Raw genomic sequence first — 15,679 nt, forward strand, 5'->3', positions numbered from 1 at the left:
TACTTCGCTTAGACTCCACAATGCTCTCAAACCACAACAAATCAAGGCATAGGCAGTAGAGTTTTTTTTGTCCGTTAACTTTTTGATCAGCTCATATTAAGTGGATAGCTAAGAGCAGGTTCCATCATCAGTCTATGTTTTGTGAATACTCACGCAGATATCTAATCTACCATGTTATGCTGGGAATACACGGGTCGATCCGGCGGCCGATTAGCCTCCGGATCGACCCCAGCCGCGTCCCCGCTCGTCCGCGCGGATCGATTGCCGCTCTTCCCCGCCGGTGCTTCCGTATCAGCGCTTCATTCCCTGCCATTGTCCGCCGACGGGGATCGAGAGGGCGGGAGTCGAGCGGCTTGATCGGGCCAGCTGAATATGATCAGAAACGTACCGTGTATCCCCAGAATGATTCCTCCAGTGTGTACAGTAGATGAGGTTAGCTCCAAGCATTCTCATGGGATCTCTTAGGACATGTCTGAGAAAGAATGACTAAATAGCACCTAGTATGGAGTCCCACATGTCCACAGATCAATCTGTAAAGGTTCTGATGTTCCCAGATAACACAGCAGTAATTGGACTCAGTTATAATGAAAAGTGAAGTTCACAGACATGTAGTGGATTAGCTTTGTTCTTGGTGTAGATGCAACTGTTTGAACCTTAACTGTAGAGATAAGGGGGGATAAGGGGTATTTAATAAAACACCCTACCAGCTCTTATCCTTAACCACACATGGATATTTTGTTACCCAGGGTTGGGCATTCAAGTTGTTTGGGTCCATAATTTACCAGGGTCTAAAATAGGAAGCCAACACTGTCCCCATCATCAAGAAGACTTGCAGAGTATGTAAAATCTGAGGCAACTAAAGAAATTCAACCTGCCACTCATCCTTAACAACTTCGCCGCCCGGGTACAGTATATCTATGCTCCTTTGGACTTCAGTTCCCCGCCCGGAGCGTAGATATACACACCCCCCGCCGCTACCGCCCCTGCCGTCGCTGTCCGCGCTCCCGCTCGCATGTGCGCGCACTCCTGCGATCGTGCACGCCGCTGCCCGCTTGCCTGGAGATCAATGAATGGGAAAATCCATTCCCGTTCGCCGATCTCTGCTCCCGCAATGATCGGCATGCTTCTATGAGAAGCAGCGCGACCATTGTGAAAAAACTCAGTTTCCCAGCCTCCCTTCCTGCAAGCGTCCTTCCGATGCTTGTAGGACGCCTGCAAAAAAAATGTGGCCATCTTGTGGCCAAAAAGTAATACTACACCCAAAAACATTTTTCACATACATTATTTTCACTATTCATTTTAACGCATTAACTCCCACACTCCCCAATTGTTACCAATATTTATTTATTTTTTGCAATATTAAAATAAATTTAAAAAAATTACAATAAAAAAAAACTTAAATAGTTACCTTAGGGACTGAAATCTTTAAATATTTATATCAAGAGGGTATAACACTGTTACTTTATAAATTATGGGCTTGTAATTAGGGATAGACGCAAAACTGAAAAAAAAATGCACCTTTATTTGCAAATAAAATATTGGCGCCAAACATTGTGGTAGGGACATAATTTAAACGGTGTAATAACTGGAACAAATGGGCATATAAGTTACATGGGTTTTAATTATAGTAGCATGCATTATTTAAAAACTATAATGGCGGAAAACTGAAAAATAATGTTTTGTTTTCCAAATGTTTTCCTATTTTCCCATTAAAACACATTTAGAATAAAATAATTCTTGGCATAGTGTCCCACCTAAAGAAAGCCTAATTAGTGGTGAAAAAAACAAGATATAGTTCATTTTATTGTGATAAGTAATGATAAAGTTATAGGCGAATGAATGTAAGGAGCGCTGAAAGGAGAAAATTGCTCGGATGCTGAAGGGGTAAAACCCCTCAGTTGTGAAGTGGTTAAAGCCCATGACATTAACTGACAGCTGTACAGTTTAGGACAGGGGTAGGCAACCCGCGGCTCCAGAGCTGCATGCGGCTCTTTTTCACCTTTGCTGCGGCTCCTAGGACGCGGCTCAGCCACGGTTCCGGCAGTGTGTGTCAGTGGCTGAGGCGCGCGGGTGACGTGTGCTGCCGCTGGCCGGCAGCCTATCAGAGAGGCCGCCGGACCGGTGCAGTGCAGGGCTTCGGGCGGCCATTTTCCCGTAGCCCTGCAGTGTAATGCAGGACGTGACGTCGGGAAGGAAGAGGATCATGGGAGTTGCGTGCCACAAGGAGGTCGGGACCGGAGGAGAACGTGACAGGAGGTCTTCTGACTAGGTGAGTAAATGTTTTTTTTATTTTCATATCTGCTGAAGGATTGTGCATATTGGGGTCAGATCTGCTGAAACATTGTGCATATTGGGGTCAGATCTGCTGAAGGATTGTGCATATTGGGGTCATATCTGATCCTGTATATAGCATTAAGGTAAGAAACAATATATGCAGTGTTAGATTTGTTTTATAATGGTTTTGCGGCTCCCAGTTTTTTTTTCTCTTTTCGGAAACGGGTCCAAGTGGCTCTTTATGTCTTAAAGGTTGCAGACCCCTGGTTTAGGAGAATATTATTATTATTATTATTATTATAATGTTCTTCAGCACTAGAGGCAGAGATTCCAAAGTGTACCCCCCTGAACCGTGCCCGCCCCAATATAAGTATCAAATGTGCCACCAGTATTAGCTCCCTCCCCAGTATAATAGCCAGCTGTGCCCCCATACCATATTAGGCATGCCCCTCTCTACAGTATACTAGCCAGATGTGCCCCTGTACAATATTAACCGTGTGAGGACCACAGGAATACACCCCCCTAGTGACCAGGCAATTTTTTACAATTCAGTGCTCTGCAGTTTTAACAGTTTATTACTTGGCCATTCAACTTCACACACAAATGAATCTTGCCTCCTTTTCTTGCCACCAACAGAGCGTTCTGTTGGTGGAATTTGATTGCTGCTGTCATTTTTTTGTATTAATTGTAAATGAATTTTTTTTATTAAATTTGGCTATTTTTTTAATCACCTCCCTTCCCCCCCCCCCCCCCCCCCAGATCCAAGAATTAGCCTAGGAGAGGGAGAGGGGATCACATTGTGAACCACTCCAGTGGACAGCTTTGTCACTAAATCGCAGTGCTGTACAACCTAAACAATCTGGATTTTTTTACTCTGCTAGCCTGCCAACCGCAATCTTTTGCTAGCAGGCTGATATCGGAGTGGAGCTCCGTCACTCAGCGGTGATGTGCGCTCACGTGATCCCTGCTAATCTCCACCCCCAGGACTTGACGCCAATCGCCGTTAGGCGGTCTTAGGGGAGCCACCCTCCTGACGCAGATTGGCATTGGGCAGTCAGGAAGGGGTTAATTAGCCCTCCAGCATAATGGCCAGATGTGACCCCATACAGAGGAGAGGTGAATGGCTAGCAGTTGGTACTGCAGTAGAGAGGGGGCTACCTATAGTGTGGGAGAGAGGGCGCAGAAGAATCTGGCTACCTAAAGCAAGGGGGGGGGGGAAGCATCTGGCTACCTTTAGTGAGGGAGAAGCATCTGGCTACCTATAGTGAGGGAAGGACAGGGGAAGAAGCATCTGGCTACCTTTAGTGAGGGAGAAGCCTCTGGCTACCTATAGTGAGGGAAGGACAGGGGAAGAAGCATCTGGCTACCCATAGGGAGGGAGGGAGGGAGAAGCCTCTGGCTACCTATAGTGAGGGAAGGACAGGGGAGAAGCATCTGGATACCTATAGGAAGGGGGGAGAGGAAGAAGCATTTGGCTACCTATAGTAGAGTGGGAGAAAGATCTGGCTACCTATGCAGCAGGGGGGAATGAGCATCTGGTTACCTATATGGAAGTGGGGGGCCAGCTGCCTACCTATACTGAAAGGGGGGGGGTTGTTGGTTGAGAAGTGACTTGTAACTCATTTTCAACATATAAACTAATCCATTGACTGGTAGCACACTTTGACACTCCTTTCTGCCCATTTCTGTTACTGTAGAATGCTTATGTTTCATTTATACAAAAAAGTAATCAAGCTGGAAAAAAGTTTGCTGTTTTTGTTCTGCGAAATAAAGAGACAGATTGAAAACACTGTTCATCGCAACATGGAATTTCCCTGTAAGTGAATATTACAACTGGTTGCTTTGCCCTTGAGGATTGTGGGGAGCCTTCTGCTTCTCCCTATCCTCTCCTCTCCACATGATAGTATATGCAGCTTGGCAGAGCCGGGGGGTACATGAACCATCACAGGCTTCACAGACAAAATGCTTTCAGACACGATTCTAATGTGTATATGGAGTTTTAGTCATCTAGCTTGACTTTTGTTTTCTAATAGTTTACATTTTGTTTAGGTGAGATTCAATAACATGAAGAGATATTTGTATCACCTCAGCATTGACTACATTGCATGGAACTTTTGTATTTTGAAAAAAGTGGAGTGATTATGGCTGAGCAGCTGCTCGATGCACAAAACATCTGGAACTCTGTGCAGTAAGGCCCTTAGATACATCAGTTCTTCAGAAAAATGTCATTATCACCAGATTGTGAGAGTCTGGACCTAAATTATGTGTGTGTGTGTGTGTGTTGTGCTTGAATTGTGCATGCGTTATGCATGTGTATAAACATTAGGGACATTATCATCAGTTTACATTTATATTAGAAGTTGGCTTTATTACTTTTGTTTACACTGTTTTCCATATTATTAGTTGATATATATGTTTTTGTTATTATGTATCACATGCAGGCCCGGATTTACATCACAGGAGCCTATAGGCACAAATGTTTTGGTACCCTAGACTTCACCCTCTATGAGCCCACAAACCCTCACAAAAAATACACGGAAGTATGCTGGCTGGCGCAGCTGTCACCTACCTCCTACTTCCCCTACCCAGCATAGTTAGCTACAGGTGTCCCTTAATATTGAGGGCACTTCTGGCAACCTAATACTTAGTAGCTAGAGGTGTCCTCCAGTGTTAGGTAGCTAAATAGTGGCTGGATAGTGTAATGGTGGCTGGAAAGTGTAATGGTTAAGGGCTCTGCCTCTGACATAGGAGACCTGGGTTTGAATCTTGGCTCTGCCTGTGCAGTAAGCCAGCACCTATTCAGTAGGAGACCTTGGGCAAGACTCCCTAACACTGCTAATGCCTATAGAACGCGCCCTAGTGGCTGCAGCTCTGGCGCTTTGAGTCCACCAGGAGAAAAGTGCCCTAGTGGCTGCAGCTCTGGCGCTTTGAGTCCGCCAGGAGAAAAGTGCAATATAAATGCTCTGTGTTTGTGTCTGTTTTGTTGTTAAAGAGGCCCCCAGCTGAAGGAAGATATCATCAATGGAATGCCAAGAGCTGGGTGAGTAACCTCTCAAAACTATGACAACTAGGTTCAACAATGTCTCAAGCAATATGCTCCTCCCTGGGTCTAAGACTCTAAATATAACAATTTAGTAAACATTAAGATGGGGAGAGAAAAGTTATCGTAAAAATACAAAATGCTTTAATCGCGCATGTGCAGTACTTTCAAGCCGGCCGCCGTGATGATACGAGGCGGCCGGCGTAGTGATGTCAGCCGCGTCATATGCGGAGGAAGGAGCCCGACACTCGGCCGAGTGTCGCCGGGCTGCCGCCGGGCAGCCATTCCGGAACGGGGCCTAGGAGAGGAGCCAGAACGCCGTCATGGGACCAGCACTGGGCTGGAGAAAGCCCCGGGTGAGTACTATTTTCCTTTTTAAGTTGAGCTCGGAGTCCCTTTAATGAAGAATATATTGTATAACAATAGGCTACTTGGCTGCTGTGTACTTGTGTGGCGGCCACGGGGCACGGCAAAGCATGAGCTCACCAAGAGGGACTGACATGCCCCGCTCATCCCCGCTTCGCTCATCCCCTCTTTCTCCACCCACTCGTCTCACACGTAGTAGTGGTGACGTAGTCGGGCGGGGACCTCGGAGAGGGCGGAATGGCGTACTCCGGCCACCCGGCACCATTTTTAGGATGACCAATAAAACCTAACTGTCCCTACATCATCCACTTTCCCTGTCTGTCCGTCCATGGCTTTTTTGTACTGCGCATGTGCACAGTACAGACAGCCGTCGGGATGGGAGGCCGGGCCACAGAGCAGGGCGGTCGGGTATGCATGCACGCTAACTGGCGGCGGTAATTTCACTACCTAGAGCTCATTTTTAAACAGGCTTAGGTAGTCTAGTTTTATAATATTTTTTATTATTTGTGATTAATAAAGTATTTTGTATTTTTACGATAACTTTTCTCCCCCATCTTACTGTTTACTAAATTGAGTAACCTCTCATTCATACTCTGCTGGGGACTCTGCATAGGGAAGGAGAAAGGGAGGCACTCAGGGAGAGGAGTGAGCTGCCTTTCCATCATCAGGTGCCTGCACATGGAAAATCCGGCTCTGATTGCCTGCTGTTATTTCTTCTACCTGTAGTGTACGGCTTCTGGTTATAGTTTCATGGAATAAAAACATCACTGTTCAGCTCTTGCTGTTAGCAGAGTTTACACAGAACCCAATACATGAAATCCAAATGCCAGAAACTTTAGTATTTCTGAGAGAGAAATGAGTTATCTCTCAGTATAGCCAGATGCTGGTAAGAGCAACATAGTCCTCTATCAAGAAGCACTATTACATTTTGTAGTCCTTTTGTATCAAATTATGGCTCCATATGCATAACTGTTGCTTGATGCAAATGTTTGCAATCAGATTTGGCAATAATACTATGTACTGAATGTATGAGCCTTAGCCATCCATTAGGAATACTTTATAGGTCCAGTTGTAAAAAGGAGACCATGAAGGATAAATCACATGATTGGTATCAAGTGGCTTGTGTATTGAGCTTCTCAGCAGGTCGAACCAACAAAGGACGGTGATAGGGCATGAAGTGCCTGCGCTCTAGCTCTGTCTACAGAACCAGTGGTCAGAGGAGTATTAGGACTTTTCAAGTGTGACTAAAAGGAACACCAACATGTTTTCAAGTAAAGATAATGCCAATCAAGACAAGCAGTTTATCAGCAGAGGCAGTTCGGTAAAAAAATCATTGGTCTGTTAATGGACCTAAGGGGTGCCTTGGAGGTGTATTTAAAGAGACCCGGAACAGCTGTAAAAAAAAAAGCAAATCTGGAATTATCTGGGGGTTCATCCAGCCCCACATAGCACGCAAGGTACTTTGGTGTCCCCTGGGTCCCCTCCGTAGTACCTCTGGTGGCTCCGGTAGGTGTGCCACTTTGGCCAAAGTAGCACATGCGTGGCCCATCCAGGCACCCGGCGTGTCATCCCGATACTCAAAAGACTTAACCGAAAGACAGCCAAAGTCGCCAAGTTTATGGAGCCGCTAGTGGGACCACGAAGGAGACCCATTCAGAGAATTTTGTATGGTAAATTAAGAAAATTCTGTTCCTGGCAGGGGCCATGTCTTTTTCCCATCGTTTGAAGCTAAATCCTGATGTAATTTACTCCTGTAAGTGTTTTTTTCTTTTCTCCTCCAATCTGCTGTGTCATTCATTACTTGCATTCTAACCACGTGTGAGCACAGGATCATGTTGCAGCCCCAGCCTGTCACACTGAAGTGTGCTCAGACCTATAAGTGAGAAGCAGGAATGTAGGAGGGGAGATGACAAGCTTACTCCATGTCGATGACAGAGAATAGAGCCAAGCTGACAGATAAGATTTATTACATCAGAAAGATTTCTGAATTGATTGGAGTGCTTGCAGTGTTTAAATGGAATTTCATTTTGTGGCTGACAATCTCTCTTTAAGGATCTTTTGGAAGACAGAACAGCCCAATTCATGCTAAGATCATGTGGTAATAGGATACCACGTACAGCCCAAGCTAAGCCTTTTATTTATCTGATATTTCTTTTTTTTAAAATGTTTATTGGGGGCGATGTTAGTGTTGTATACAGAGAAAGGAATTTCTCCACTTTTGTAACCATACAAAGGTTCTCAAAAAGTGTGGTAGAATTTCCATGTCCTTTTGGGGAATTTGGCTGCCAGACATTACCCTCCAGAGATCAGAATAAATGGTAGACTTTTCCTCCTTTTACTTTATTGGTGTTTAGTTGCCGGATCCCATAAAATCTTAATTGTGGGTAAATATAGCTGAACTGCCCTAGAATTGAAATCAGATGGATTTAAGCAACACTAGCTGCCAGCTTCTCAGGGTGAGGAATATGATGTAAATGACATGAATATTTTGCTTTGCCTTTTTCTCTTCATTATGTTAAAAAACTCAGCTTTGCAGTTGCCAAAAAGACTCATTCAGAGGTAAATTAAACCTAAAAGGCCACTTCAAGGATCCAGAAGTCAGCTGTCTCCCTGTTAGCTTTTGAGTCCTGGTGGCATTGAAATGTATTTTTACTTATTATATTATTTTATTTTTGTCATTGGTAATAATTATCTCTTTATTTTGAAAGTGTACCAGAGCTGAGTAATAATAAAAGTTTATACAAACCAAGGGCTTCCTCCAGCCCCATCCGCATGGATCGCTCCCATGCCGCCGTCCTCAGCCTTCTCCTGCTCCTGTACCAAGTCCCGTAACTTCAGCCAGTCGCAGCCAGTCTGACGTAAGAGAAGTGCGCTCTTTACTTATCTCTCCAGCAGCTGCTCACTTCTCTTGCGCAGACTGGCCATGACTGGCTGAAGTTACAGGACCCAGTCCCAGAACAGGAGAAGGCTGAGGATGGTGGCGTGGGAGCGATCAGTGCAGGTGGGGCTGGAGGAAGCCCCAGGTATGTATAAAACTTTTATTATTACTCTGCTCTGGTTTCCTTTAAAGAGAACCCGAGGTGGGGATCGTACAAAGAAATCTATACAGAGGCTGGGTCTGGCTATAGTGGCCAGCCTCTGTTGCTAGTCGAATCCCCGCTAAGTTCCCCCTGCGCTCCGCTCTCCCCCATAAATTACAGCTGCACTAGCGACACGCAGCGTGTCGCAGCGGGCTGTATTTACCTCACTCGTGTCACTCACGGCTCTCCCACACCTCCTGCAGAGCGCCGGTCCCCGCCCACGTCCCTTCCCTCGCCGCTGATTGGAGGGAAGGGACGCGAGCGGGTACCGGCGCTCTGCAGGAGGCGGGGGGAGCGGTGTGAGAGACATTAGTAAGGTAAACAGCGCGGCCGTAATTTATGGGGGAGAGCGGAGCGCAGGGGGCACTTCATGGGGATTCAACTAGCAACAGAGGCTGGGCACTATAGCCAGACCCAGCCTCTGTGTATAGATTTCTTTGTACGATCCCCACCTCGGGTTCTCTTTAAGATTCAATGTTATATGTGTTTTTAATGGCTGCCTCACTAAGCCTTATGGTGTTCCTAAAAATGGGCAAGTACACTGCAGATCAATAAAGTTCATCCTCTTGCTTTATGATATTGTTGATAACAGTTATGCAAATGGCCTTGTTCTCTCTGATTATCCAAAAATACTGTTTATTCAGAGGAGGGTATTCAAAGGACAAAATAAGAAAACTGTTTAACTAGTAAGAATGTACTGGATAAGCAGAAGGATTACCTGATCTCATTACTGTTTCAGACTAGTCTTGAGAGGAGAGAGCTCCACTAGTTCTTCAGAGTGTTCCTTCCTGTTCAGGGGCACATGTAGGCATTGGTAAAGCACTAATTAGGCCCCTAGACATCTGATTTGTTTTTTCAATTCCAAATGTACTTTCAGATCTTTTTTAACTAAGCACATTGTATTCTCAGGTTGTGGTGACCTGAAAACCAGTAGGGAGAGAGTCAGCTGCTGAATCCCATCTTTTTTTATCTGAGCTTTTCTGTGTTGCATGGCCAAGGTTCCAATTTTTCATGATGGGGCTTAACCTAAAATAGCAACACCAAGCCACACCAGTTATATATAACATTTCTTTCTTTCAACTCTCCCTGGATCTTGTGAAAGTAGCCATCAAAATTGTACAAAATTTAAAAATAAAGTGGACCTAACATCTCACACAAAACCTGGCCATATACAATACAATTAAAATATCTAATTTCACACAAATTTGATAATTACGATCAGTTGTCCCGAAAAATTGAAAGGTCTTTTTTTGTTTTCTATCAGAATCTGATCGAATTTCCTTTTTTTTTTTTTTTTTTTTTAGTTTTTTGGGTTTGTTTTTTTTTAGATTGGACATGTTGGAAAATGCAGACCAATTTTATCAAGAATTGTATGTGATGGATTGTGAAATTGTATTCAACCAGAAAAAAATTTTCATTTTCAGTCCATTTTTCTTTAGATTTTTCTAACCAACCAATTTTGTCGGGGGGCTTACCTCGAAATTGCAGCAAATTTTGAAAGTACATGTGTGGTACCTCAAAGATTCTTATAGAAACTTCTGATCAATTGGAAAATTGGATCGGAATGCTGGAATCGAATCAAATAAAAAAAATTGTATGGTGTGCGGCCACATTTTAAGGTGGCCACTAACGATCCAATCTTTGTCATCCAATCCTACCATTTCTATGTAATATAAGGAACTGCCTATATTATCAATTACTAGGTCTTATGTAATTTGTGCAGCAAGTTATGCAAATTACATATATTGCTTGATATATATATATATATATATATATATATATATATATATATATATATAGGTAACATAAGCGATTCATGTATATAGTAATTATGCAATTTGTGTAATTTACTGTTAAATTGGGAATTGCTATCTGCACACATAAGTATAGATTCTTTCATATATATATATATATATATATATATATATATATATATATATATATATATATGTATGTATGTATGTATATATATATATATACTAGCCGACCCGCGGCGTAGCATACGCCGCATAAGAGGGTAGAGGGCAGGAAGGGGGTATTGGGCACAGCAGCGGGGAGGGGGGTTGGACCCCCCTCAACTGGGTCCCCCAAGTGTGCTCTACCTCTAGCTTAAGCTCAGCAGGAACCCCCCCTCACCTGGGTCCCCCATGTGCACTCCCCTCCAGCTTAAGCTCAGCAGGAACCCCCCTCACCTGGGTCCCCCATGTGCACTCCCCCTCCAGCTTAAGCTCAGCAGGAACCCCCCCCCCCCCTCACCTGGTTCCCCCATGTGCGCTCCCCCTTCTGCTTAAGCACAGTAGCAGCCGCCACTATTAGTAAGAGGCAGCGGGCGGGGATGACTCACCTCTTCCGTGTTCCATCGTGCGTTCCACTGTCGTCACTTCCTGCAATGCCACACACTATATTGGTGTAATTTGCCTTTTTAAAACAGAAGGAAATCTGCAACAATTCAGCTATAAGTGAACATTTGAGGTTACCCACAATGCACTGCTACTAAATATGCAAATTACCCCTTTTCCCCTTTGGTAAGCCAAGCAAGCATCCAGAACCACTGGTGTATAGCAAGCATATAGCTTTAAATTTTACACAGTCATATCAAACCCACATGTGACAGCCTGTTTCAGACTTTTGGTCCTCATCAGTACATGGCAGGGACTGATATGACTGTATGAGATAGGGCTTGGACCAGTACACCAGAGTAACCAAGCAGCTCAGGGTGACCCAAACCACTCAGAATGTATAGGGGGATAAAAGGGACTAAAAAGACCTCCTACTAAAAAAAAGCAAAGCTTGGTGTAATTTTGCTTCCTAAAACAGAAGGAATTATGCAATAATTCAGCTATAAGTGAACATTTGTGGTTACCCACAATGCACTGCTACTAAATATGCAAATAATTCTTTTTCACCCTTAGTAAGCTAAGCAGGCATCCAGAACCACTGGTGTATAGCAAGCCTATAGCTTTAAATTTTACACAGCCATATCAAACCGACATGTGACAGCCTGTTTCAGACTTTTGGTCCTCATTTGTACATGGCAAGGATTGATATGGCTGTATGAGATAGGGCTTGGACCGGTACAACAGAGTAACCAAGCAGCTCAGGGTGACCCAAACCCCTCAGAATCAATAGGGGGATAAAAGGGACAAAAAGACCTCCTACTAAAAAAAGCAAAGCTTGATGTAATTTGCCTTCCTAAAACAGAAGGAAATATGCAATAATGCAGCTATAAGTTAACATTTGTGGTTACCCACAATGCACTGCTACTAAATATGCAAATAATTCCTTTTCACTCTTAGTAAGCCAAGCAAGGATCCAGAACCACTGGTGTATAGTAAGCCTATAGCTTTAAATTTTACACAGACATATTAACTATCTTAGCGGTATGGACGAGCTCAGCTCGTCCATCACCGCCGATGGCTGCCGCTCAGGCCCTGCTGGGCCGATTTTGTTCAAATAAAGAGCAGCACACGCAGCCGGCACTTTGCCAGCCGCGTGTGCTGCCCGATCGTCGCCGCTCTGCGGCGATTCGCCGTGAGCAGCGGCGAAAGAGGGTCCCCCCAGCCGCCTGAGCCCAGCGTAGCCGGAACAAAAAGTTCCGGCCAGCGCTAAGGGCTGGATCGGAGGCGGCTGACGTCAGGACGTCGGCTGACGTCCATGACGTCACTCCGCTCGTCGCTATGGCGACGATCTAAACAAAACAAGGAAGGCCGCTCATTGCGGCCTTCCTTGTTTATTCTGGGCGCCGGAGGCGATCGGAAGAACGCCTCCGGAGCGCCCTCTAGTGGGCTTTCATGCAGCCAACTTTCAGTTGGCTGCATGAAATAGTTTTTTTTAAATTTAAAAAAAACCCTCCCGCAGCCGCCCTGGCGATCTTAATAGAACGCCAGGGTGGTTAAACCCACATGTGACAGCCTGTTTCAGACTTTCGGTCCTCATCAGTACATGGCAGGGATTGATACGGCTGTATGAGATAGGTAGGGCTTGGACCAGTACAACAGAGTAACCAAGCAGCTCAGGGTGACCCAAACCACTCGGAATGTATAGGTGGATAAAAGAGACCAAAAAGACTTTCTACTAAAAAAATCAAAGCTTGGTGTAATTTGCCTTCTTAACAGAAGAAATCTGCAATAAAAAATAATCTCTCTCTCTCTCTCTCTAAAAAATGTCAGTTCAATCTATATGTTACGGCCAGAACCCGAAGTTTGGCCAGAACTAGAAGTGGCCGGCCACTTCGGGTTCTGGCCGGCCAATGCGCGAACTGGCCGCTGCGCTGCGGCCAATGTGAGAAATGAAACAATTCCTGTAAGGTTTAATGTGATGTTGTGGCCGCAGCGCAGCGGGGCAAAAAATGTATCACACATCTTTACTTTATTCAATGGCATTAAGCCGCCCGGCTTTTTCCTCTGCCTCTCTCTCCTCCCCCCCCCCCCCCCCGCCTCTCTCTCCCCCCTTCTCTTATGGGCACAGCCGGGCGGGGACACGCGTGTCCAGGAGAGTCGTTCCTCGCGGCAGGAGAGCAGAGCGGGGAGGCTGCAGACATTGCTTCTGCCAGCACCCGCTCTGCAAGAACGGCAGGATTCCCCTGCCGCGACGAACGACTCCGGAGGGACACGCGTGTCCCCGCCCGGCTGTGCCCATAAAGAGAAGGAGAGAGAGAGGCGGGGGGGGGGGGGAGGAGAGAGAGGCAGAGGAAAAAGCCGGGCGGCTTAATGCCATTGAATAAAGTAAAGATGTGTGATACATTTTTTGCCCCGCTGCGCTGCGGCCACAACATCACATTAAACCTTACAGGAATTGTTTCATTTCTCACATTGGCCGCAGCGCAGCGGCCAGTTCGCGCATTGGCCGGCCAGAACCCGAAGTGGCCGGCCACTTCTAGTTCTGGCCAAACTTCGGGTTCTGGCCGTAACATATATATATAATAGAGTAAGTGCCTCAACCTTCAAGCAAGAAGAAGAAGTAGAGCCCTGCCCCCAGGGCCGGTCCAAGCAAGAAGAAGGGGCTGGTCCAAGCAAGAAGAAGAAGTAGAGCCCTGCCCCCAGGGCCGGTCCAAGCAAGAAGAAGGGGGTGGCCCAAGCAAGAAGAAGAAGTAGTGTCATATCAAACCAAGGGCAAAGAGGGATAATTTGCATATTGAGTAGTAGTGCATTGTGGGTAACCACAAATGTTCACTTATAGCTGAATTGTTGCAGATTTGCTTCTGTTTTAAGAAGGAAAATTACACCATGCTTTGATTTTTTTTTGTAGGAGGGCTTTTTGGTCTCTTTTATCCTCCTATACATTCTTAGTAGTTTGGGTCACCCTGAGCTGTTTGGTTACTGTGTTGTACTGGTCCAAGCCCTATCTCATACAGCCTTATCAATTTCTGGCATGCACTGATGAGGACCAAATGTCTGAAATAGGCAGTCACGTATGGGTTTGATATGACTGTGTGAGACTTAAAGCTATAGGCTTGCTTGACTTACCAAGGGTGAAAAGCATTAATTTGCATATTTAGTAGCAGTGCATTGTGGATAATCACAAATTTTCACTTGTAGTTGAATTATTGCAGATTTTCTTCTGTTTTAAGAAGGCAAATTATACCAAGCTTTGCTTTTTTTAGTAGGAGGTCTTTTTGGTCCCTTTAATCCCCCTATACATTCTGAGTGGTTTGGGTCACCCGGAGCTGCTTGGTTACTCTGGTGTACTGGTCCAAGCCCTATCTCATACAGCCATATCAATCCTTGCCAGCTACAGATGAGGACCAAAAGTCTGAAACAGGCTGTCACATGTGGGTTTGATATGGCTGTGTAAAATGTAAAGCTATAGGCTTGATATACACCAGTGGTTCTGGATGCTTGCTTGGCTTACTAGGGGTGAAAAGGAATTATTTGCATATTTAGTAGCAGTGCATTGTGGGTAACCACAAATGTTCACTTATAGCTGAATTATTGCAGATTTCCTTCTGTTTTAGGAAGGCAAATTACACCAAGCTTTGCTTTTTTTTTTAGTAGGAGGGCTTTTTGGTCCCTTTTATCCCCTTATACATTCTTAGTAGTTTGGGTCACCCTGAGCTACTTGGTTACTCTGTTGTACTGGTCCAAGCCCTAGCTCATACAGCCGTATCAATCCCTGCTATGTACTGATGAGGACCAAAAGTCTGAAACAGGCTGTCTACATGTGGGTTTGATATGACTGTGTAAAATTTAAAGCTATATGCTTGCTATACACCAGTGGCTCTGGATGCTTGCTTGGCTTACCAAGGGGGAAAAGGGGTAATTTGCATATTTAGTAGCAGTGCATTGTGGGTAACCACAAATGTTCACTTATAGCTGAATTATTGCAGATTTCCTTCTGTTTTAAAAAGGCAAATTACACCAATACAGTGTGCGGCATTGCAGGAAGTGACGACAGTGGAACGCACGATGGAACACAGAAGAGGTGAGTCATCCCCGCCCGCTGCCTCTTACTAATAGTGGTGGCTGCTGCTGAGCTTAAGCAGGAGGGGGAGCGCACATGGGGGACCCAGGTGAGGGGGTTACAACAGAGTAACCAAGCAGCTCAGGGTGACCCAAACCACTCGTAATGTATAGGGGGATAAAAGGGACCAAAAAGACCTCCTACTAAAAAAAGCAAAGCTTGGTGTAATTTGCCTTCCTAAAACAGAAAGAAATATGCAATTACTCAGCTATAAGCGAACATTTGTGATTACCCACAATGCACCGCTACTAAATATGCAAATTATTCCTTATCACCCTTAGTAAGCCAAGCAAGCCTATAGCTTTAAGTTTTACACAGTCATATCAAACCCACATGTGACAGCCTATTTCAGACCTTTGGTTCTCATCACTACATAGGCTATCATTCATAAAGCATTTCCGCATACGGAAATGCTTAAAACAGCTGACTTTCCCGCACACGTAGCAAAATCTGCATTCAT

The sequence above is a fragment of the Hyperolius riggenbachi genome, chromosome 2, assembly GCF_040937935.1.
Source record: "Hyperolius riggenbachi isolate aHypRig1 chromosome 2, aHypRig1.pri, whole genome shotgun sequence".
Classification (NCBI taxonomy): Eukaryota; Metazoa; Chordata; class Amphibia; order Anura; family Hyperoliidae; genus Hyperolius; species Hyperolius riggenbachi.